At 42.0% G+C, this 22107-nt stretch overlaps 2 long non-coding RNA genes across 3 annotated transcripts in view; both read left to right on the forward strand.

Annotated features, from left to right (window-relative positions):
* The window catches only part of LOC111816753, a 60657-nt gene extending 52100 nt beyond the window's left edge, over positions 1 to 8557 (forward strand). The window contains exons 3-6 of one of the 2 annotated variants that reach the window (XR_002821085.1): positions 793 to 872; positions 6208 to 6341; positions 6615 to 6861; positions 7527 to 8557. This is a non-coding gene — a long non-coding RNA (uncharacterized LOC111816753). The remainder of the gene's footprint in view (positions 1 to 792; positions 873 to 6207; positions 6342 to 6614; positions 6862 to 7526) is intronic. The other variant, XR_002821086.1, reaches the window with a different exon arrangement.
* Positions 8558 to 19189: 10632 nt separating this feature from the next.
* On the forward strand, positions 19190 to 21812 carry LOC111816856. The gene is made up of 3 exons (XR_002821183.1): positions 19190 to 19267; positions 19834 to 20074; positions 20645 to 21812. It is a non-coding gene; the product is annotated as an uncharacterized LOC111816856 (long non-coding RNA).
* The last annotated feature ends 295 nt before the right edge of the window (positions 21813 to 22107 follow it).

Here is a 22107-nt window from a genome sequence, read left to right on the forward strand (position 1 = left end):
CTCTTCCTCCTCCTCCTCCTTCTCTTTCTCCTTCCCTTATTCTTGCAACTGGGACTCAAACTCAGGACCTCAAATTCACCATGCCACTGAACCCTTGAAACTCTTTCAATGAATGAGTTAAAGCAATTAAGCAACTATAGCAAGAGTGTTTAATTTCAGTTAAAATCTTTCAAAGTGTATTTGAGTTATTTCCTCTTCATTCATAGCTAAAAACATTTTACAAACAAACCATGGACTTTAGAATGAAGGGACAGGCATTTTGTCAGTGGGCCACAGATGACGTTAAACTATAAACAAGTAAATTTGCTTACAGTCTTCAAGATATCAGTGGGGTTAGGCAGGCTTTAAATTAGTGTTTGGAGTATTGGTTTTGAGTAGTGTGTCAATTTTAAGACAGAAAATTAGTTTAAGAAAAAATTTTAATTTGACTACCCAGATTTGCATCTCTCTTTGGGCTTTATGATCTATTTTTCCCTGGCACTCTGGTTATTCAAGTGTGACTTTTGACACTGACCCCAGCTTCCTCCCTGCAGCTTAGCCCCAGGGTCCTGGCACCTGTGAGCTGCCATCCCTGGCAGCCTTGATTAGATAAGCTTGGTTGGCTCCGGAACGCCTCCCTGGTTTAGATGTTTTAGGGTAGTGATCATTTGGTAGCCCCCTGGCTTCAGTATGTTCAAGAGCAAGCGAGCCAAATGAGACCACCTCAGCCCCACTGTTGGAGACACATCAGACTGCCTGGAGAGCAGACAGTGCAGTTCAAAAACTCTAAATGTGGTATCTTCATTTTGTCAGGAGCAGACCTGGCTTTCCGCACAAGCCTCCACCTGTTGTTGGAAGAAGGAACTTAAATGTTCAATGTTATAATTTGAATAGTATCATAGGTAATACTCTGTGTTCTGAGGGGATTGCTCCAGATTTCTCAAGGAAATGTTTGAGTATGTACTCCAGCCAGATGTGGTGGTACGTGTCTCTAATCTCAACATGGTAGGAAGCTGAGACAAGAGGATCCCAAGGAGCCTGGACTACTTAGCAACTTAGTGAGATCTTGACCCAAAAGGTAAAAATAAAAGACTAGAAGGTAGCTTGGTGTGAAGGCCTTAGGTTCAATTTCCCAGTAATACGGACAGACAGACAGACAGACAGACAGACAGACAGACACACACACACACACACACACACACACACACACACACAGAGTGTGCTCCAGAGCCAGACTCACTGAATTTAAAGCACGATTTTGCTACTGAGAAACTCTGTGACTCAGAACAAGGCATATGGCTGCTCTATGCCTCAGTTTCCTTATGTCTGAAATAGAAAAAAAATATTTCAACACCATCCAGTTCAGTAGCCACTGACTTCATATGACTGCTTCGACTGAAAGTCACTGAATTTCAGTGAGAGTAACAACTCAGGTTCTTAGTTGCACCCATCACCCTGCAGGTACCAAGTGTGGTCCATGGTGCTGTTCTGGAGTGTGGAAAAGAAAAACTCCAGGATGCAGCTCCCTAGGGAGCTCCTGGTGACTGGGTGGTAATGAGAAGCCAGAAAGTTAATACATCGACAGGGCCCAGAGCAACTCTTGGAAAGGCAGTGTCAGTAGCAGGGCTACCATGTCATTGTCTCTCGCTCCTTCCAACTCCTCTTCCTAAAAGTGGCTGCCTTTGCCACAGAGGACAGAATTGTTTGACCTACTGGTCACTGGTGTTTGTGTTTTACATCCTGTGCCATTTTGTAGACTTTTCTTAGTAGGAATTCTCAGAATTCCCTTACTACTATTATTTTGCTTTGGGTGGCACTGGGAATTAAGCCTAGGGGGAGCTTCACTTTATTCTTTTTAATTTTGAGCCAGGGTCTCACTATGTTGACCCTGCCTCAGCCTCCCACACAGCCAAGATTACAGGAGTGTGCTATGATACATGGCTCAAGATTCCTTCATTTTAAAAGAAAGACACCCCATTAAGGTGGTTATCAGTGGTGTGTGGACTGAAACTGCCTATTTGAATCCCAAGTCTGTATTTAGGGACTTCGTAATCTTAGGATAATTGTTCATCCTTTCTACATTAGCTATGATGAATATGAAAATGAAGAACACGAGATATAACATTTCTCAAAGGTTGTTGGGAAATGAATCAATGGAGCTAAAGTACATTGAAGGTGACATTATATGATCTCAAAAAAGTATTATCTTTCAGAATCATTTCTGCCATCTTTGGCTGCCCTTTCCCTCTGGCAAAGTATATGTCTCACTTGGTCTCCTGGTGAATGAGGGCTGAGTACCCTGGCTCATCTGCTCCCTGGGGTGATGTTTCTGTCTCTCCACTGCCTTCTGTGATGGAATGGTAGCAGCTGATCTGACCTGTGGCTTAGCAGGTCTTGACTGGTGAAGGCTGCAGCCCTCCCCAGCTACCTGGCCTTTTCTTTATTTTTTCTGGTGCTACAGAGCCGTGAGTTTCTGCCATTCCTACCTTTGGTCTGTGGTTGAGAAATTGCCCCTTCTCCACTGCCAAGACTCTTCATCTCATCAAGGCCTGACCTGAGCATTCTGCCCTTTGGCTAAGGTTTCAGCTCCTTTGGAGAGTCTCAGTAACTTCTGGGTTCCTTCCACCCTGGCTACCGTACAAGTGGGTCTGACAGAGGAAGTAGGGTAAAGTCCCCTGTGATCAGCATCTCCTGAAGTTTGTCAAACATCCTTTCCCTCTTCTTTGGTGGTCTCAGATGGAAATTCTTCCCATTCTACCCTCATAAGCATGTGCATCCATGGGGGTCTTATAGAGGACAAGATCATGTAGGCTAGGTCTTAGAAAAATGCAATTTCTTAATTGGACATTCCTTAAGCTAACTCATTCAGGAACCCCCTTAGGACCTTTTTGGGATCATCATGGCAACCTGGGCCTGGAGATTCCCTGATGGTCACCCTACTACCCATCACTTAATCATGACTTGAAGCTGGAACCAGGCTTCAGGCATGTATATCCCACACATCCAGTGACCCATGTCCATGAGGACTATAATTCTGAAAGAATGTGATAGAAATGTCAGCCTGTGAAGGAGGGGAAGAGATAAAGTCATGAAACACTGTGGGAGAAGAATTAATATTTATGGCCTCTGGCTGGATGTCAGATGCAAGGAAGGGAGTGTTTGGATCTGATTCCAAGGTGTTGGAAGCCGGGAGCGGTGGAGGAAGCCTGTGAAGCCAGGTTTCTGGGAGACAGGTGGAAAGACTGCAAGTTCAAGATTGCCAGAGCAGGCCAGCCAGATAGCTCAGCAGACTACAGCACCTGCCTAGGCAGAGTGCAGCAGCCAGGGTTTGATCTCTGGCACGTGATGCCAGCCGGGTCCCTGGGGTGCATTGAGAAGGCGACTGAGACTGGGCGTGGTGGTGTGCATCGGTAATCACAGCACTTGGGAGGCTGAACACAGGTGGATCACTACAAGTCTGATCTATGTAGTAAGACCCTGCAGACCCTGTAGGCCTTGTACTAAATTAAAAAAAAAAAAGGCTGGAGTAGTGGGCTTTGTAGTTCGGCATAAATGCACTGGGGTTAGCCCCTAGTGCAAGAAAAAAAAAATAAAGAGAAGGCAGATAGTGGTATTTATTTCTCAATATATGTAAATATAATATAAGAATTATATTGAGGTAATAGTTTGGACACTTATCTAACATCAACAGTTGAAGTTTTTTTTCAAATAAAGCTACACATGATTGAAATAAAATGAGAAAGTATTTTTCTCAGGAATGATAGAGCCTCAGTTTTTCCTTGTGGCAGGAAGCTGGTCAGAGCCACATCAGGGTCACAGAGTCTTTGCATTCCTCATAGGGCAAATTGCCTTTTCCTGTCTAGATGAGCATTTGCATGATATTTAAGATTTTGGGCACTGCCACAGAAGACTGATCAGTCCCCAGGTGCATTAGGAGTATGATTTAATGGTGACACTCAATGGACACTTTTCAGAGTTATTTGTAATTACTGTGATAATAGTAATTATTGATCCAAAACCAAAATGGCTTAACTATCAGATTTAAGAAGACAAGGTTAAACCTCAAAGGAAAATGATCGTTTTTGGTGATTGTGGAGGAAATGTTAAGATGACTAAAGGAGCATACGGGGAACTACCAGCAGACCGATTCATGTGCTGCAGCCATTTAACTGCATCACAAATGCAAAATGCATTCTTTTTCCAGTTTCATTTCACTTAAACCCAAATGGCTCTGTGAAATGGTGTCATACACCTGGTGAAAAGCTTTGCTTTTTAAATATCGTATCTCTTTACCAAAGCGCCTGGTGTTGAACCAATAACAGCATTCTTTCCATATTTTTAAAATGTGTTTAACTACTTTTTAGAATATTCACATCTCTTCCCATGAAAACTAAGCAGCGAAAGTATACACAATTTAACCTCTTTTTCGTTTGGTGGTTCCATTAACGTCAATGGCGCTAGTCATTGTTAGCAAAATAAATGAAGGGGTTTCCTTCTGCTCCCCGCTGTCCCAAGCCCAGGAGGAAAGAGTAAGACACCTTATTTGAGTTGATGTTAGAGATGGAAGACTGTGTTGTAAAACAGCATGAAGCAGCCTTCCAAACTCATAAGAGAATGTAACCACGAAGGAAGGAAGAAAACCCACAAATTAAAAACTGAGTTATACTTGTGAGCACATGAATAAAAACACCAATGCCTTTTAGCTGAAGCAGAAAAAAACTGATCTCTCTTATAAAAGCCCCATAAAGTGATATTTGGTATACTTGGGAATGGAACACCAGCTAAATTTAGTTTCAATAAATTATAGAAATTGGACATTGCAACCTGCAGGTCCTTCAGCCACATTTGGCACCCAGTTGTGTTTGGTTTGGTCTACTTACTATTTTTCAAAAAAATTCCTATTGACTAGCAACATTTAAAAATTAGGATCATTCACAGAAAAATCCAGATTTTTAGTTCTCTTGAAAAAAAAAAAAAAAAAGACCCAGCAGCCTGGATTTCTGCAAGGTGTCAGCTGGCTGGAAATCAGACCAACTGCTTCCTCCCCAACCTCTGAGCTCCATTTGTGCACCTTTGGATCTGGCACTGGCAGCCAGGCATCCTGATGGCAGGGCTCATGCCTGGCCTGTGCCCACACTGGGTGCTGAGACAGCTCCCAAAGTCAGGCTCAAGTTATGAAAACATTAAGATCTATATATACACAGAACTATGCAAACCTCTTCTTAATGTTCTATAAGTAGATTTTCCTCATTATGAGCTGCTTTCAACAACTCATATTTCAAGTTCTTTTGGAGAGAATGAAACAACCCCGTAATGTCATTTGTTGGCTGCGTTCACAATTTCTTCTGGACACAGCCCCCGGGTGGCCTTTTAAGCAAAAGCACTTAATTACTTCCTACCACCTAAGGGAACATGAAATTACAAATATAGCTAGATTACTGATGCACACGTTTGGTTAATAATCTGTATCTTCTGCTCATTTCCATCGTGCAATAGTTTAGACTCTGAATGCTCAGGGAACGAGGGGACATTTGGACAATGTGGCATAAGGCAACTTTTCATAAGATTTATTCATTTATACCTAACATAGAGTTTTGGGATGCAGTGAAGTGCATTATCAATTTTCTAATGGAGCTCCATATTCACTTGAAGAGGTACATATTTCTAGAATGTAAGAATCTCAAATAATAGTACATTACTATGGAACTGTCCATTATTTCTGCAATCTCTATCCCTTAATTAGTACATAATAAGGGAGTTTATTCATGTACTTCACAATTTTAAGTGTTATTCTTTCAAGTACATCTTACAGCTATTTTGTTAGGGGAATCCCAGGGCATTAAAATGTTAGGATTTATTTTTTTAAAAAGTGATTTTTGAATGAAAAGAATTCTAAGAGTAGAGAAATGTTTTAAAAACCCAAATCAGAAATCCTGCATTTTCATGACCTTTTCCTTCTCAACTCAGAAAATTTGATTCAAACTTTCCAAAATAAAATTTTCTTTGGCTTGAAACTAAAGCATAATAATTTTTGGTTTAAAAGAAACTTTTGGAGGACATTTTTTTGACAACATGAGAAAGGAAAGAAATGAGAGCCCCAAATAGAGTGCTAGCTGTTGGCTTAATTAGAGAGCAAGGGCTGTAGTGTCATAATTACTGGAAATGATGCACCCGCATCATCTGTGTTATTTAGCAGCTAATTTTTGTTTTTTTACTTTGTCTTCTCAGAAAAGAGATGTGTATTCTGAACTGAAAAATTCCTACTGATGTCAGTAAGCATGCCCTCTGCCTCTGATCTGTCTACGGGGATGAGAGTGTGATGGATGAGCAAGGCAGATTATAGACACTGTGAACCATGCGAGGTGAGAGTCCAGATGGGGGTTTAGAGGGTCAGGGTCTACTGGAGATGAGCAGGGAGAGAAAAGGGTGAACCCATGGGCAGTTGTGGTCACTTTGCTGACACGTCCCTGCAGACTGTGTTTCCAAAAACGAAGGCAGAACTCCTGAGCTTTCATAGATGGGTGAGAATGTAGGGGGAAGAAACAAGAGGAGGGAGGTTTTTGGATGCTCTATGAAGAAGGGGAAAAAAAGATTGGAAAATGTTACAAGCATTCTGTTCATGTTGTATCACTTAGTGCAGTCTTGTCGCTCCAGCCCACTAGTCTGGAACAAAAGTCAGTCTCGAACATAACAACAGACACTGGGGAGCTCTCCAACAAAAGATCACCTCCCAGAGAACAGGATGGCGCTGGTGACTGGATGCCAGCCCCAGGAACAGAAATGCTGCAGCGGCACACGCCAGGCCTGCAGTGTCTCCTTGCTGCCTTTGAAGAAACTGCAAAAAGATCAAGAACAGTGCAAAGTAGGACTTGAGCACCTAAGGTGGGCTGTGGGAGGTGATGGGGTTTACTAGGTACCTCTCCTGTCCTCTGGGCCTGGCTACAGGTGTGAACTCCCCCCCCCCAGCCCTTGGCACAGAAAAAAGGCAGAGGAGGGCTGTGACTCAGATCTACAGGCGGAGGTGGGTCTCTGTTTTTTTCATGGTGGTAGAGCAAACACAGAGGGCTGATTTGGAGGGAAGCTAAAGCAGGTTAGTGTCTCTTAACTTCAGTTCATTTCCTCAAAACTAAGCCCGAACTATGGAGAACTGGAATGGTGGTCCGTCCTCTACTGATCCCCCATCAGGGATCTACAGTATGGTTGCCATGCTATTGCATAGCTCTTTTACCACATAGCCCTTCTCTCAACTTACTTTGATTTATTGTATGGAGCACTGAAGTAATACCAGGTTCTTCACCTTAAGAAGACCACTGACTGATGTGGAAAAGCTGATTTCAACATCCAGCACTAGCCAGAAAGATAGATATCTGCCCAAAGATCTGTGAACTCAAAGGGGGCCCCATAGCTTAGGACAGTAGAGAGGCGATGACTCACGAAATTAGCAGGTGGCGAAAAGAGGACAGTAGATTCAACTGTTGCTGGAAAAGATTTCTGAATTCTTTATTTCACCAATGCCAAACATTGAGCTGTTTTCATTTCTTTCACAGGTCCTTGATTTGGCTCAATTAAAATCTTGGAGTTAGTAGTGACATTTTGATTAACCTCTGCTCCATTTTCGCTGGCAATGACCCACTGCTAGCAGACTACTTAGAACCAATCAATCAAGTGGAAACTCTGGGGCTGTCTCCACCCCTTCCATTTCTCTGCCCTCCACACCAACTGGTAAGACAAGGGGCTACAGGTCCAGACTCTGCCCATGAACCTCTCTGGAGCCTGCTACACACTCTGCAGTCTCAGGTATCACTCCAGCCCCCAGAGCTCATCCTTCCACAGCTAGACACTGGAGTGGCCTCCTGCTCTTCCTTCTCCCTCCTACTCCACTCTTAACCACTGTTCTGTAGGTGATTTGTAAATGTTTGTTAGGTAAACAGACCAATCCATGCATTGCTTTTCTCCACTGGTTGAATTCAGACTAAGGATGAAAAGGCTGAACACAACAACAGTAGAGCTTCATAAGCAAACAGGAAATGGTACATTATGGGATGTCATTCTGAGGAAGGATGAAGCCTGATCCTGGTTTGGTAGGAACCAAAGTTCTCTGCCTGACTCACCCATCTCCACTCTACACAACAGCCAGAGTAACCCCATTGTGGTGTCTGTCTCACTCACCAAGGAGAAAAGTCTATTAGAGCAGACAGTGAGCTCATCAACCATAAATACAAAATCCCAGACACAGACATTTATGATTAAAGAGCATGATCTACAATGCTAAACTATTTTACATGGACCATGGGAAAAACCCAAGTCTGTGAAGAGTGGAAATCAGCTGTGAGGCACCTGAAAGCTAAAACAAACTCTGCATGTGCTTTAAATGATAAAGTAGGCAACGCAGCCTCACTGCTGTCTCTCTGTGTGCTTTGTGGAATCCTTAAAATAAAACAAACTGTTGGTCCCACGATGACTCTTGAGTGTGCTCTACCCTTCAAATTGATTGAGAAGCGAATCAGGTTGGTTTTTCTGTTTACATCTGGGCATGGAAGGGAATTGTTGGGGATCCTCCTAGGGACTGCTAGTGAGGCATGCTAGGAAGGTGAGTTTAGAGTTAGCTCCTTTGTTTAATACAGGAAAAGGCTGAGGACTGCAGAAAGCTCTCATAGATCATTTGACTAAGTTACCTGAGATAGTTCTTACTAACAGGGTTTCTTTGTAGTAGCAACAAAACTTGACTCAGAGTTTCAAAGCGTGGATCTTGGCTTGACCTGGGGAACATGAAGGGACTGGATTGTCCTGTGGTCATCTGAACTGAAGCTGTGTGAATGGAGGTGGGAGTGAAGAGCTGTGCTCCTGGAGACATCTGAAAAGCAGGCTCTCTGCTAAGAGAAGAGAACTGAGAGAAACTGCCTATGTGGTGGGACAGCCCTGGACCTCTTGAGGTCTTGTCACCCAAAGCAGGGCCATTGCCTCAGTTCTCCTACTGCCAGCTTTCTTGCAGCAGTGGGACAAGAAGTTAGCATATAAAATTTGTTTTCCTTCTGCCTTCCTGAAGTCATCCCCTTGGAATTCCAAAACGTGAGCTGGATTGTGACCCATCACCTGCAGAAGCCTTCCAACCCTCCTAACCATTAGCAAATTGTCTCAATTCTTCCACACCATATAATAAAATTCTCCTTCTTCTACCCACCTAATACCAATGCATTTGGGCTGCTATCCATTTTGGCTCAAGTTGAAAGAGACTTTCCCTTTTCATTCCTCTAATGTAAACTTGAAGCTCAGTCCTTACATCCTGGACTTGTTAGAAGACCTTTGTATTGTCTGTACTACTCTCCTCCCCAACACCTTGGTATTTTGGGTAGCTGCCTCTTTCTCAACATGAAGCTCTGTGGACAAAGGCCTCCTCTTTAGATGCCTTTTTCTAACATCCAAGTCAAAATGGTATGTCTAATCCTGAGGACTCCTCATCTTGTTACCCTACTCTGTCTTTCATGTAAAACTTATGCATTCTTGTAAATACTCGCTGAGTTAGTTTTGTGCTTGTCATTGGTCTCATCTCAATGCACAAGTCGTCTCTAGTCTTTTTCATTGCTATATTGCAGGCGTTTATAACAAGCCTGGGATAGAGTGGGTACTCAAATATTCAGTGTCTGCCACTGGACTTGGCTTCAGCTGCCAGATCTCCCAACGAGTGACAGTCAGCTGCATGATGAAGCTGATAAAGGAAGAATAGTAGGAACAGCAGGTATCTGACACTCTGTATAGTAATTAGGAGCACAGCACTGGGTAGCTGGCTAGGGTGAGAACTGTTAGTCTGAAAGAGAAGCAGAACCTTCAAAGGTAAAGATAACTTCACCATAGAAAGAGACAGAAATGAATCATCTGCCTAAATATGTACTTAAAAGATGCTATTTAGGTTTTATCTCCACAAAGGAGTTCTCCTCGACCACTTGTAAAATTACCCAAGTGATCTGAGAAAGCTAAGACTCTTCCAAGAGAATCCACCCCTGGCCTTTGTCCCCAACCTAGCTTTACTCTTCTTTATATATATTTAGGGTAGCAATGCAAGAAGAGCCTTAGTTTCTATCCTGTGAATTAATAGGAATTAGTAATTTTGACAACCTAGGTATTAAGAGTTGTTCCATAAAGAGTTCCATTTAGTACAGATATCAAGGGACTCTAGGGAGAGCCTGAGGCCCAGATCCTTGGAACTGCAAAGCTCAGGGGGTGCACTGTGCCAGGTCCTACCTTATTTTGCTGTTCATCATTTTCTGGCATCCTTCCACTAATGGCTTTCTTTAGAAAATGGGAAATGAGTTGGATTCTGAAACATAAATGACAGTCCAGATTGTCATTGCTTTTCACATCCCACAGAACACTCTATGATTCTATATATTTGGGTGAAGAGGATTATTATCATGATTGAGTTCAGTGCCCAGTGTAGGCATGCAGTTCTTTCACCTGTTTTCTAAAATCCTGGGTTCATGACTAAAATGTTCATTATGCTTAATTGTGTCCCCACCTTCTTCTGAAAGTTGCAGTTATAATGATAAAATAAAACAATGGATGTAGAAACCAACTTATACCACCCCTCTTTTAATGGTGTCTTCTCTCTCTATACCAGCACATATTCATTGTAAGGTATCTGCAAAGAGAAAAAAGTAAATAAAAATTAGTCAATGTCCTTCCACCTAATAAAAAGTGCAGAAATATTTTCAGGTACTGTAAATATGATACAGTTTTGTATCCTTTTGATAGGGTGTTGCTTAGCTAGGTGATAAACTACATTCTATTCTGATTTATTTCAAACTATGTATTTTATTTTCTCTATTAGAGTGAAGGCTTTGGGAAAAGGCTTAATATCTGGTGACAACTTACTTGCATTATATTTTGTTAAGTTTACACAATTGGTGGAGATTATTACTATTAAACACCTATCTTTTCCTTCCTCTTCAATGAAGACTATTGTAGGATTGCAATGAGTCCAATTAAGAACCCCCCTCACATTTCTAGCCTTCCTTGTCAAGAAGCAAGTACAAGTCTTTGGATAGAGCTTTTTATTTCCCCACTTTCTAATTTTTCTCATCTTGCCTGACATTCAGATGTGCTGGGTAGACCTCTAGCAGTTACTTTAGAACCATGAGAGAACTATTGTGAGTACAGGAGGGGTTTTGACCTTGTCACCTTAAACCAGTTGCTGAACAAGCATTGACAATCATTGATGCAGACTTTCAGTTACATGAGAAAAATAAGCCCTTGTTTGCTTAATCCAGTGGATTGCAGTCTATAGTCAGAGACAGGACACAATTTCAAACTCACACCATTATATCACTTTACTTCAAAAGGATTTAAAGAGACAGACAACTCCTCTTCTTCCTACAATGTTGCGATTTCAAAAGCAGCTGACATTGCGTGCCTTCCCCCAGTATATAGTCCATATATGATTACTGAATGACTCTAAGAAGAATAAATTCAACCTCACCAATAAGTATCACAATTACCTAGGGCCTTTCCTTTTCCTGGGTAAACTTTTCTTGAATCCAACAAGTCACTTCTATTATTTTTTCAAGTAGAAAAATTTTATGGTTCAAAACTATAGAAGGAATTCATTGTGAGAAACATCCAGCTAAACTATTTATTTATTTCAGGATAGCTATCATTTTGTAATTTCTGCTATTTTATTTCTCACATTCCTATGTTCCTTAAATGCCTACACCATAAAAATAGTGTTTTTCAGTTGTTCAGTATGTTTAAATTATCGGGACCTTATTGCCTCCTTTGTTTTTATTTTATCCACACCCTGGAAAAGAATAAAAAAAATAATTAGTCCTACTTTATATGGGAAAAGGCTGAGATACAAACTCAAGTCAAGGTTAGGAAAAGACCTGAAATATCACCTTTCACTGCTAGCTTGTTCCTTTTCTTAAAAGTTTTCCAAGTAGGCTGGCTCTGCTTACATTGTGCAGCTGTCTAGAGCACTATCGTAAGCGGGATACTGAAGCCCTGGCCAGGCCTAGGAGAGCAGAGGGCAGGGAATGATCTAGGTAACCTCCTGTGTTGTAGACATGAAGAGTGAACAGAGGTTTTGCTACAGTAACTCATGCTATCTTGTATTTGCTATTCCACAACTATAATGAGGTCGATTTCCTTATGCAGACTTATGCACACACATTCTTACTGTGGTACAGAACACCTGTACAGCTCTGCTTTCTCATCATTGGGACACAATCCCTGACACTTGTAAGTTGAAAGGAAAGAGTTTGGCTCACTGTTTGGGAGGTTCAGTCCATGGTTAGCTGGCTCCAAGGCGGAAACACGAGGGTGGAAAGCTATGCAGGAGGAAAGTAGCTCATCTCGTGGCAGCCAAGTACTGAGAGGAGAGCCCAGAGAGAGGGACAAGCACACACTCTTTCCAGTCACAGCTGCAGTGGCCTGCCTATTGCAATCAATTGCAGGCTTATTGCCTGCCTCCTAGCAGCTCATAAACTAGCCAACTCATCAGTATTAAATACATCTGTTGATGAATGTCATGCTCCTTGATACAGTCATCTTCAAAAAGCCCACCTTTGAGAACATAAGACCTTTGGGAAATGTTTTAGATCTAGATTATAACATCCTATTGTTTAGCAGAATTTATTACTGTTTACTTTTCTTTTTTCGGTGCCAAATTAGATGAAGTTCCCTAAAGTAAACTTTGAATCTATTTTAAATTTTATTCTGTTTTAGAACTTTATTAAAAATATAACCAGCTCTTCATAGAACTACTAGTACTCCAACTTACATCGAGATAAGGTTTTGATGATAATATATTTCTAAATTAGGTTGGTAGTGTGATATGGTTTATATTTTATCCTTCCTAGAGTGAAAGAGACACTAATAGGTGTTGTAAGTCCCCTTTCAAGAATGCAAGTGCAGGGCTGGCAAGAGAGCTTAGCAGACTAAGCACCTGTTTAGGCAAGCACAGGGACTGGGGTTCTATCCCTGGCATCACATGCTGTGCTGGCTCCACCCCCAGGGCATGCTGAGCAGGCAGCCTAGTCTAGGCATTGTGATGCATACCTGAAATCCCAGTGCAGTGGATGCTGAAAACAGGAGGATCACTAAGAGTCTGAGCTGCACAGTGAGACTCTGTACAAAATATATTAAAAAAAAAAAAACTGAAAATGCAAATGGATAAAGGCACAGGCAAGGGTTGGCAAACTTATTTTGTACAGAGCCAGACAGTAAAGATTTGAGGCTTGGCAGGCCATATGGTCTACTGCACAACTAGTCAGCTCTCCAGGAGTTACACAGGGTGGCAGCTCAGCAATAGAAGAATCAAAACCAAGTGGGTGTGGCTGTACTCTGTGACAAACACAGGGGAAGTAGAGCAGATTTAACCCTTAAATTTAGCTTGGGGAACCTTTTCATTGAGAAGTGTTCTTGGCCAAGAGAACTAGAAGACTGGGATGGTTCCTGACAAGGGATTTGTGCCAATTGCAGTTCATTCTCTCTGCCAATGGTGGGACATGATGGTGCTGCTGATGTTGTCCAAATGCACAGTTGTCATGAGGATGAAATGACTCAATAACACCACATCTGGCCTAGAGTCAGAGCCTCTGTCCATCACCTGGGCTCTCCCTCAGCAGGCTGTCACCCGTATCAGGTGGGCAGAGCATGTGAGGACAGCAAAGCTGGTGCAGATGGGAGGTAAAGTCATGGGGGGACTAAGGCTGTTTATTGCCAGGGTTGAGTATTCAGAGGCTGAATTAAACATACTAGATAAACTTTTGGAAATCTATGTAAATTAAAAACATAGTGTAGGAGCCTGTACTGTTGCAAACACGAGGGCTAGGTCATGAGGCTTTGATGTGCAACTCTTTCCAGGCAGAGACAGCAATGCAGAAATGGCTCTTCTCAGGATAAGGAAATGAACTAACATTAGCAACAAGGCCAGGCTCATTTGATCCATGGTAAAGTGCTAAATATCGATACTTCTGTTAATCATAAAAAATTAATTCACTTATTCAATATACTAATGAACTGGGTATAGAGGTGTATCCATGTACTAATCCATCCTCAATCAACATCTGCTACCTATTTCTTACAACCCTACTGTTGGGCAATATCCAACACCTATCCCAACACTAATAGGTGTATTCAACACCTATTAGTGTCTCCCAGCACTTGGGAGTGTTTGGGAGGCAGAGGCAGGAGGATTGCAGTGAGTTCATGGTCAAGGTCAGCTTGAGCTCCATAGTGATCTGTCCTCAAAAAACCAAACCAAACCACTAGTTACTATGTGCCCCATCCTATAAAAAGGTCACCCAGCTAAAAAGGAGGCAGAAAAAAAATGTTCTGCCTTCTTGTAGCTTTAATTTCACAAGCTTGGTAGACTTATAAAAATCTTTGTGAAACTGAGGAATGGCATATGGGGGGAAGTACTTCAAAGAACAGAACTCTTTCTCAGAGTTGAAAGAGTGGTGGAATTTCAGGGAACACCAAGAACTATACTAGGATGGTTTCATACTGAGCACATGAACAGTCAGTCATAGGCTGGCCAAGCTCTGGGTTCACTAATCATAAATAGGAGGAACTGGGGATAGTTCAAGGATTGAGTTTAAGGAAGGTATCAGAAGTAACTGCCCAAAAGTAGGGTTGTAAGAAAGAGGTAGCAGATGTTGATTGAGGATGGATGGCCTCTGGAGAACTTTAGGAACAGGCTAGGCAACATGCATCCAAACTATAATTTTTTCTTTGAGGCAGGGAGTTGGACTAGAGCCAAGGGCCAGAATATTTTGTTGAAAATAAAACATGTTACATTTCTAATTTCTTATTTTGGTCTAGAGAGCCATCCATTGAGGTGTTTTTTTAAAAGTTTCTGATCAGAAAGGTCTCTTCTCTCCTAGATCAAGCTACACAGAGGAGCTCATGTAAGGAATGTAATTTTTAATTTTAGCACTTTCTATAAATGGGTTTTCTAAACCCTAAGCTGAAGTTGTTACCACGACGGGGAACATGGAGATAATTTTTCATTCTTTCATGCTATGCTGAATGTCAGCAGTAGAAGCTCCTAAAAATAATCATACCTTGTATTTATATAGCACCTTTCCCGGAGGTTCTCAAACTGCTTTGCAGACATCATGTAATTAATCCCTGTAAAGCATCCTGAAGACAAGTAGTGGAACATTAAGTTAATATTTGTCTTGTATATAGAAGTTATGTGCTTTATACTTACATATGATATTTATAATGTTTCCTCTGAACTCTACAGCAGGCCTGAGGCTTGCTGCCAAAAACCACATTCTGATTATTGTATTGCAAGGGTGACAAGCAGGACAGTCCAGAATACCAAGCTGTAGTATGCAGGGCAGTGGAAGGAAGCTTATGCCTCAGCTGCTGGACATTTGTGAAAGTTAATTTCTTTTTAGGGTTCATGGGGAGCCATAGCATACGGAAGTATGACATGAAGACATGGAAAACAGTAGGTATGGAACTTTGAGTAAAAGTGAGTGAATGAGGGCTATATTGTCTTTAAACTTATAATAATTTAAGACATTAAAGCTCATGTGCTAGTTCCCCTTTTTCATAGCACCATTTCCTCCACTGTAGCACGTACCTCTTCTTCGAAATGCTTTCAATCTCTTCTATGCATTTACAAAGATTCTGCACATTTGAAAAAGAGCAGGCCCGATATGCAATTACTCATAAACACTTAAATATGAATTTTATCAGGGGGAACTTCTAACAAACATTTTGCCACTTTGAACCTCATCTCTGATTTTGTATTGAAATGATTCAATGATTTAATATGGATACCACTTAGAATAGTGTCAGGCACACAGGAAAAGAATTGCCTATGCAAATCATTGGTATTGTTCATAGGCATGTCTAACACCATTGATCAGGAATGTCAGCACCCTGCATCCCTACAAATATTCTGTATCTTTGAACCAGGACTCACAGTTTCAGCCCCATCTATAGATAATATCAGTCCTGGCAGAGGACACTGTAAAAACATTAAAAATAAATAGATAAACCACTGTTACCAAGGCCCCAGCAGGTGACTAGAGAACACTGACATTAAAAGAGAGATGGGGTCAAATCTAAGGAGCTTTTCCGGGGACAACGATGCATCAGCTATCCAGAGTACAAGGGGGACAGAACTCTAGAAGAGATTCCCCTCAGCTCCCAGCTTGGAGAGGTGGGCATCTGCAATTGGAGGGCACGATGTTCAGATTGGAAAGGGCAAATGTTTATGTAGGCTGTAGCTTGTGCCCAGCCCAGCAGGCTGCCTGCAGGTTTACAGCTGAACATTACCATCCTGGCACTGTCTGCTTGCTCTGTGGCAGCCAACAGGAAGGACTGGCCAGGGACAGTCTCACCAGGCCAGAGGTTCTGGGCCTGTCTTTGAGTGTTTTCAAATTGGCAAGAGTGGTCTGGTGGTTTTGCACAGCCAAGTCAATCTTCAAGCACATGGGCCCAAAATTTAGCATCTGTCCTAATACTGAAACTTCTCTCACTGGCTCTGATGATCCCTTTCAAACATGCTGAAGACAGCACCAAATCCACTTCTGAGTCTGAACCAGGCCTTGAAACACTCAAGATCCAAAGCCTAAAGTACATTGTCTGTTTTTATTCGTTCTTACTTGAGGTGCCTTAGTCTTGGCTCACCCTGAAAAGAATGTTTCTCAATAAAATTAATAAAAAAATAAATTGAAAAAATAAAAATAAATAAAAAAATGAAAAGAAGACATTCTTGAGCAAAGGCCCAAGGCTGTAGACTCCTGCCCTTGGCACTAAAATAGAAGCTTTTATTGAGACTTTCCCGAGGACCTTAGATGCCGAACTGCCCTGCGGTAGTCACAGAGCCACAGAGGACTCAAGGCCAACCAAGAATAGAATGAATGAGATTTTGTCTGGCAGGTTAGTTGCAAGAAAAGCATTTTATTTTAAAAATCTAATCAATGCTTAACAATAGGAGAGCTACCTTGAACATTTTATTAAAGACATTTGTTTCAAAGACTTGAGAAATATTCTGATTCGATCATGAGGTGATAGATACCCATACTGTCATCTGACAGACCAATGTTAGCATCTACCCAAAATGGGCCACCCAAAGGCAGTAGTTACTTTGCCCAAAGGCTTATAAATTCTATCCTTTTGGCTGAAAGGTGTGTGCAAGTCATTACGTATGAACATGATGGGTGTTCCTGTATGGAAATGGTTGAAGTTTGATTGTGTGTTTTATGTCTCCACTAGAATGGGAATTTTGTGCAGATGATACTAGTGACACAGGTCGTGGGTACATGGGACAGAAATAAAACTGAAACCAGCCTGAGCAAAAAGGATAATGCATCGGCTCATCTGGGAGGTGGGGGCGTGGAACAGGCTCTTAGCATCTCTGGATTGAGGGATGCAAACAATGCTCCAAGACTCAGGCTCTCTCACATCCTCTCTGGAATCTTTCTTCTGTGTTGAATTTGTCTTAGGTAGTTTCCTTCCACATCTTGGCAAAGACAGCCACCAGAAATTTCAGTTTTTGTCATTATTACCACCTAAGTAAGAGGCCATGACTAGATTTGTAACTAAGGAAGTGGGAAGGAATGACAAGACTAGTGGTACGATTTGGGGCATGAGCTGAGAACTTAGATGTCAAGGCCATGGGTAAGCGCAGATCAACTGGGGCACTCCCCAGGTACTGCAGTGGCACTTAGGGCTCTTGGTCTGTTGCTAAAATCATTTCCGTATAGCGGGGCTGGAGAGATGGCTCAGTGGTCTAGAGCACCTACTTGGAACAAGCTTGACAAAGCATAGAGACCGCGGTTCGAACCCCAGCACCACATGCCAGCCAGCCCTGCCCCCTGGTGGGCTGAGCTGGCCACACACACACATACACAATAAATAAATGTTAAAATAAATAAATGAATAATTTATAAAAGGCTTTGCTCCTCAGTTATCTCTATCTCTGTCTCTGTCTCTGTCTCTGTCTGCCTCTGCCTGTCTCTATCTCTATCGCTATCCCTATCCCTATATTTAGCTAGCTAGCTGGCTAACTATTTGTAAGGATTAAACTGGAAGTCTTCACACTGAGCTCCATTCCCAGTGCCTCCTTTTTTTTTGATAGAGGGTCTTGTTATGCAGTTTGGACTCATAGTGATCTTGTTTCAGGCTCTCCAGTGCTGGGATTTCAGATGTGCCCCACCATGTCTGGTTTCGGGACTGGCATGGCATACCATACTGGGTATCTCAGGAACTTGTGCTTGCCAGGCAGGTGCTTAGGCTGCCTAGCTAACTCATCAGCCCTTCTTTCCTTATTTTTGATACAAGATCTGACTAATACATTATCTAGTCCATTCTCAAGCTTGAGATTCTTCTTCCACTCTTCTGCTTTCAAGAGTGATGTCACACAGGTGTACTGCACCATCTCCAGGTCTCTATTCTTTTCAAACTCAAGTGTCTTCCTATACCTGAGTTGTTCCTTATTCTGTGTTGAATATACGTGACCAAGACTTGTGGTTAATGCATAAGAGACCATGCAGAACAAGAAAGTGGCATATGCTGGAAAGAAGTAAGAGCCCTGTTTCCATAAGAAGGAGAGGCACTCTGGGCATCTTCAAAAAACATAGAGGTTGGGCTGGGGGGATAGCTTGGTGGTCAGTGCCTGCCTGGCAAGTACAAGAACAGGGTGTGATCCCCAGTATCACATGCTGCGCCTGCCCTGGACTCCTTGCTAGCCACTGAAACCGGGTGTGTGGAAGCTCATGATTATAATCCCAGTTCTGAGGAGGCTGAGACAGGAAGATCACTATGAGTCTGAGCTGCATAGCAGGACCCTTTACCAAATAAATAAATAAATAAATAAATAAATAATTTTAAAAATCAAGTTCTGCCAGAGTAGGAACTGACCAGGGTAGTATCCTTATTCTCCCACCTACGTATGTGTGCAAACACACACACACACACACACACACACACACACACACTAATATAGTGGCATTCTGGTCTTTCCATGTTGGATCTGAGTTCTGGAGAAGCTTATAGAACATTCTTCAAATGCCTAGATTTTCTAGTCAGCCTAGGGTCATCCCTGTGAAGGAGAGTCATATGGCTTTTTTTTTTTTAACATCATAATCCCAATGCCTTACCTGGCTCCTATAAACATTTTGATAGGATTTAGGAGTATAGTACTCAGTGGCTACTCTAGAGTCTCAGTGTCTGTATCTTCTTTTTGCTTAGAAAAGACCACTCTCCCCAGCTCCCACAGCCCTGCACATGGTGAGAAAGATCAGAAAATATATGCAAGCCTTCTTGGCAGGTGAGAGTGGGCCACTCAGTTGCTGTGTCTGGGACTAGTGGAGCTTATGTGGGTACCTTCTGGGTCATACCCTAGTGGAAGGTTTCTTCTCCTCCTTTTCCCTTTTCTGTTGTACAGGATGGAATGTTGGCACAGCCATTCCCCTCTAGGGTGAGGCATATGAAGCCTGGGTCTGTCTCCCTGGACTCCTCTAGCAGCTGCTTGTTCCAGGCACAGCCTCTGAGCCAGGATAACGGAGGCAAATACATGCAAAATAAAGCAATCTTTTATTTTGTTCAAGCCGCTGCTACTTGGGGTGAAGCAAAAGCTTCTGCAGCGGCATATGGACTAAGAAATCATGAAGGTGTAACAGGGACCACTGGGCTAAAAGACAGTGGCTTGAACTTAAATTATCTTAATTACTGTTTTGACACTCAGGAAAAAAAGCCCTATGACTTAAAACATACAATGATAAAAATAATTAATTGAGTAGCTCAAAAGGGTAACATTTATAATATATTATAGAAATCAGAATGAAGCTGCAAGATTCACCTGGTCTTATCATTGTCTCAACCACCTTGTTTCAGAGTGGAGTTTCTTAATCTTGGTACTGTTGGTATTCTAAGCCTGCTATTTCTCTGTTCTGGGGCCTGTCCTGTGAATTTTTAATGATGAGCAACAACCCTGGCCTCTTCCCAAGAGATGCCAGTATTATTACCACCCCCGTCTCAATCGTGACAATCAAAAATGTCTTGAGATATTGCCCAATGTCTCCTGGAGGGCAGAGCGAGAAAATCAACACTCAAGAAGCACCTTCTTAGCTATCAGGTAACTGAAACCCAGTCAGCCACAGAATTGGCATTGTTTTTTATGCTGCTATCTGAAAGTTTATTATATAACTTGAGAAAACATTAAAATATTCTTTAAAATAAGTAAAAAATGAATGATTGCCACTGCTGATATTTATTAAACTCGAATTTCTTAGGCAGCATCTTAATCTTCACTTAAAATTCTATAAACCAAGACTCTCCCTTTTCAAAGTTGAGCAAGCTGTAGTTCAGACAAATAGTGAGTCGCATTTCTAAGAAGCAGTGGAGAGAGTATTTGAACCAGTTACTGAGGCTAATGGGATACTCACCCCTGTAACTGAAGGCAAGTAATGGGTGACACGGTGACATGTTGGATCCCATCAACAACTGTAACAAGACGAAGAGATATACTTGCATGAATTCTGATTTTCTTTAATCAATTTATATATTCCCTCATTCAATAATCACTTATTGAATGCTTACTCTATGCATATCATTGAAGAATAAAAAAATGAAAAAGAAAATAGTTTGCCTTATGGCCAGATCCTGTTATACCTTGTACATGTGTTAATTCTTTGATTCTTTACAGGCATCATGGATGTTTGTCCTGTTGTATTACAAATAAGGAAGTGGAGGAACCAAGAAACTTGACTTGGTGAAGGCCACACAGTCAGAGAACAGCAGAAGAAGGTTTTGAATGCAAGCAGTTTGACTCTTGGTCTCATCGGACAGTCATAGCAAAGGACCACAATGGGGTGGCTTAAGACAAAGAGACATGTGTGGCCTCAGAATTGTGAAGCCTGGACGTTCAAAATCAAGAAGCCAGTAAGGAGCTTCTAAACCTTGAAGACTTGCAGGGAATTCAAGGTTTGGAATTGTCTTAATTGTTTAGAATTGTCAAGAGGCAGCCTTGTCTGCCTCTTCCCAAGGCTGGTGGCTCAGGCAATCCTTGGCTTGCAGCTGTTTAACTTTGGTCTCTGCTTCCATTGTTACCTAGCATGCTCCCTGTATGTATAACCTGATCTTATAACAACACTATCAACTTGGCGCAGGAGCACTTCTATTCCACTGTGTCTACATCTCAGTAATTGCATCTGTAATAGCTCTATTTCCAAATAAAGTCATATTCTAAGGTATTGAGGGTCAGGACTATGATATATTTTATTTGGAAGATACAATTCAACCTTTGGCGATTCTGAACCAGCATGCCCATGATATAATGAAATTCTTGTTATTTGATAAGAGCAAAAAAGTAATAGCAAAAACACAAAAGTTAGAATCATGTCATCAGTGTCTCAGGGGAGGTATGAAGTGTGGACATTCAGGGAAGGGCAGAGATCTGAGGCTGTGGAAGGGGTGGCAGTGGTTTGGCCTTTTTCAGAGGAAGTCACAGAAAATGTAAGTGGCAATGTAGGCAGACAGAACTTCATGGAAAACATGCACTGAGTTGGGGAAACTCAGGGCTGGTTACTTGAGTAAGAAGCTCCTTTGTAGTCCAGAGAGGGTTCATAAACATAATTTTTCAAGAACTGAAACTCTTGATGATACTGTATATGGCATCTGATTTGCCCCACTGATAATAGAAATAAAAGCCAGGCCAGGCAAAGCTTTTAACTGAGAGACATGAGAAAATGAGAAGGGACATGAGCTTGAGAAGATGAGACAAAGGGGCAGAGCACTGACAGAGTGAATCAGGCTGGCTCATTCACAAGGGAAGAGGCAAGCTTTGGGGATGTTAGGGTGGGGTGGAGTCTGTTCAATCACTGTCTCATTTCTAGTTCAATTTGGTTACTTTGAGATAATCACTCCTGCTTAGTGAGGCAGCCTCAGTTGTGGTGCTGAGGCATCTGCTCTTGCTTAGAGGGCAAGCTCATCATGGGGTGCTCTGTCTGTAGAGGCTCTGTTATTTCTGGAATCCAAGGTGACTGTAGGTCCAGGGCAATGACTGCAGACTTTTAGGTACCACTCCAGGGGCTCTGGAACAGGACATTATGAAAACTAGCAGATGAATTTCCCTGCAGATCTTGACAGCATTTTAGTTATTCTTATCTT

The sequence above is a fragment of the Octodon degus genome, unplaced genomic scaffold (genome assembly GCF_000260255.1).
Source record: "Octodon degus isolate 3935 unplaced genomic scaffold, OctDeg1.0 scaffold00003, whole genome shotgun sequence".
Classification (NCBI taxonomy): Eukaryota; Metazoa; Chordata; class Mammalia; order Rodentia; family Octodontidae; genus Octodon; species Octodon degus.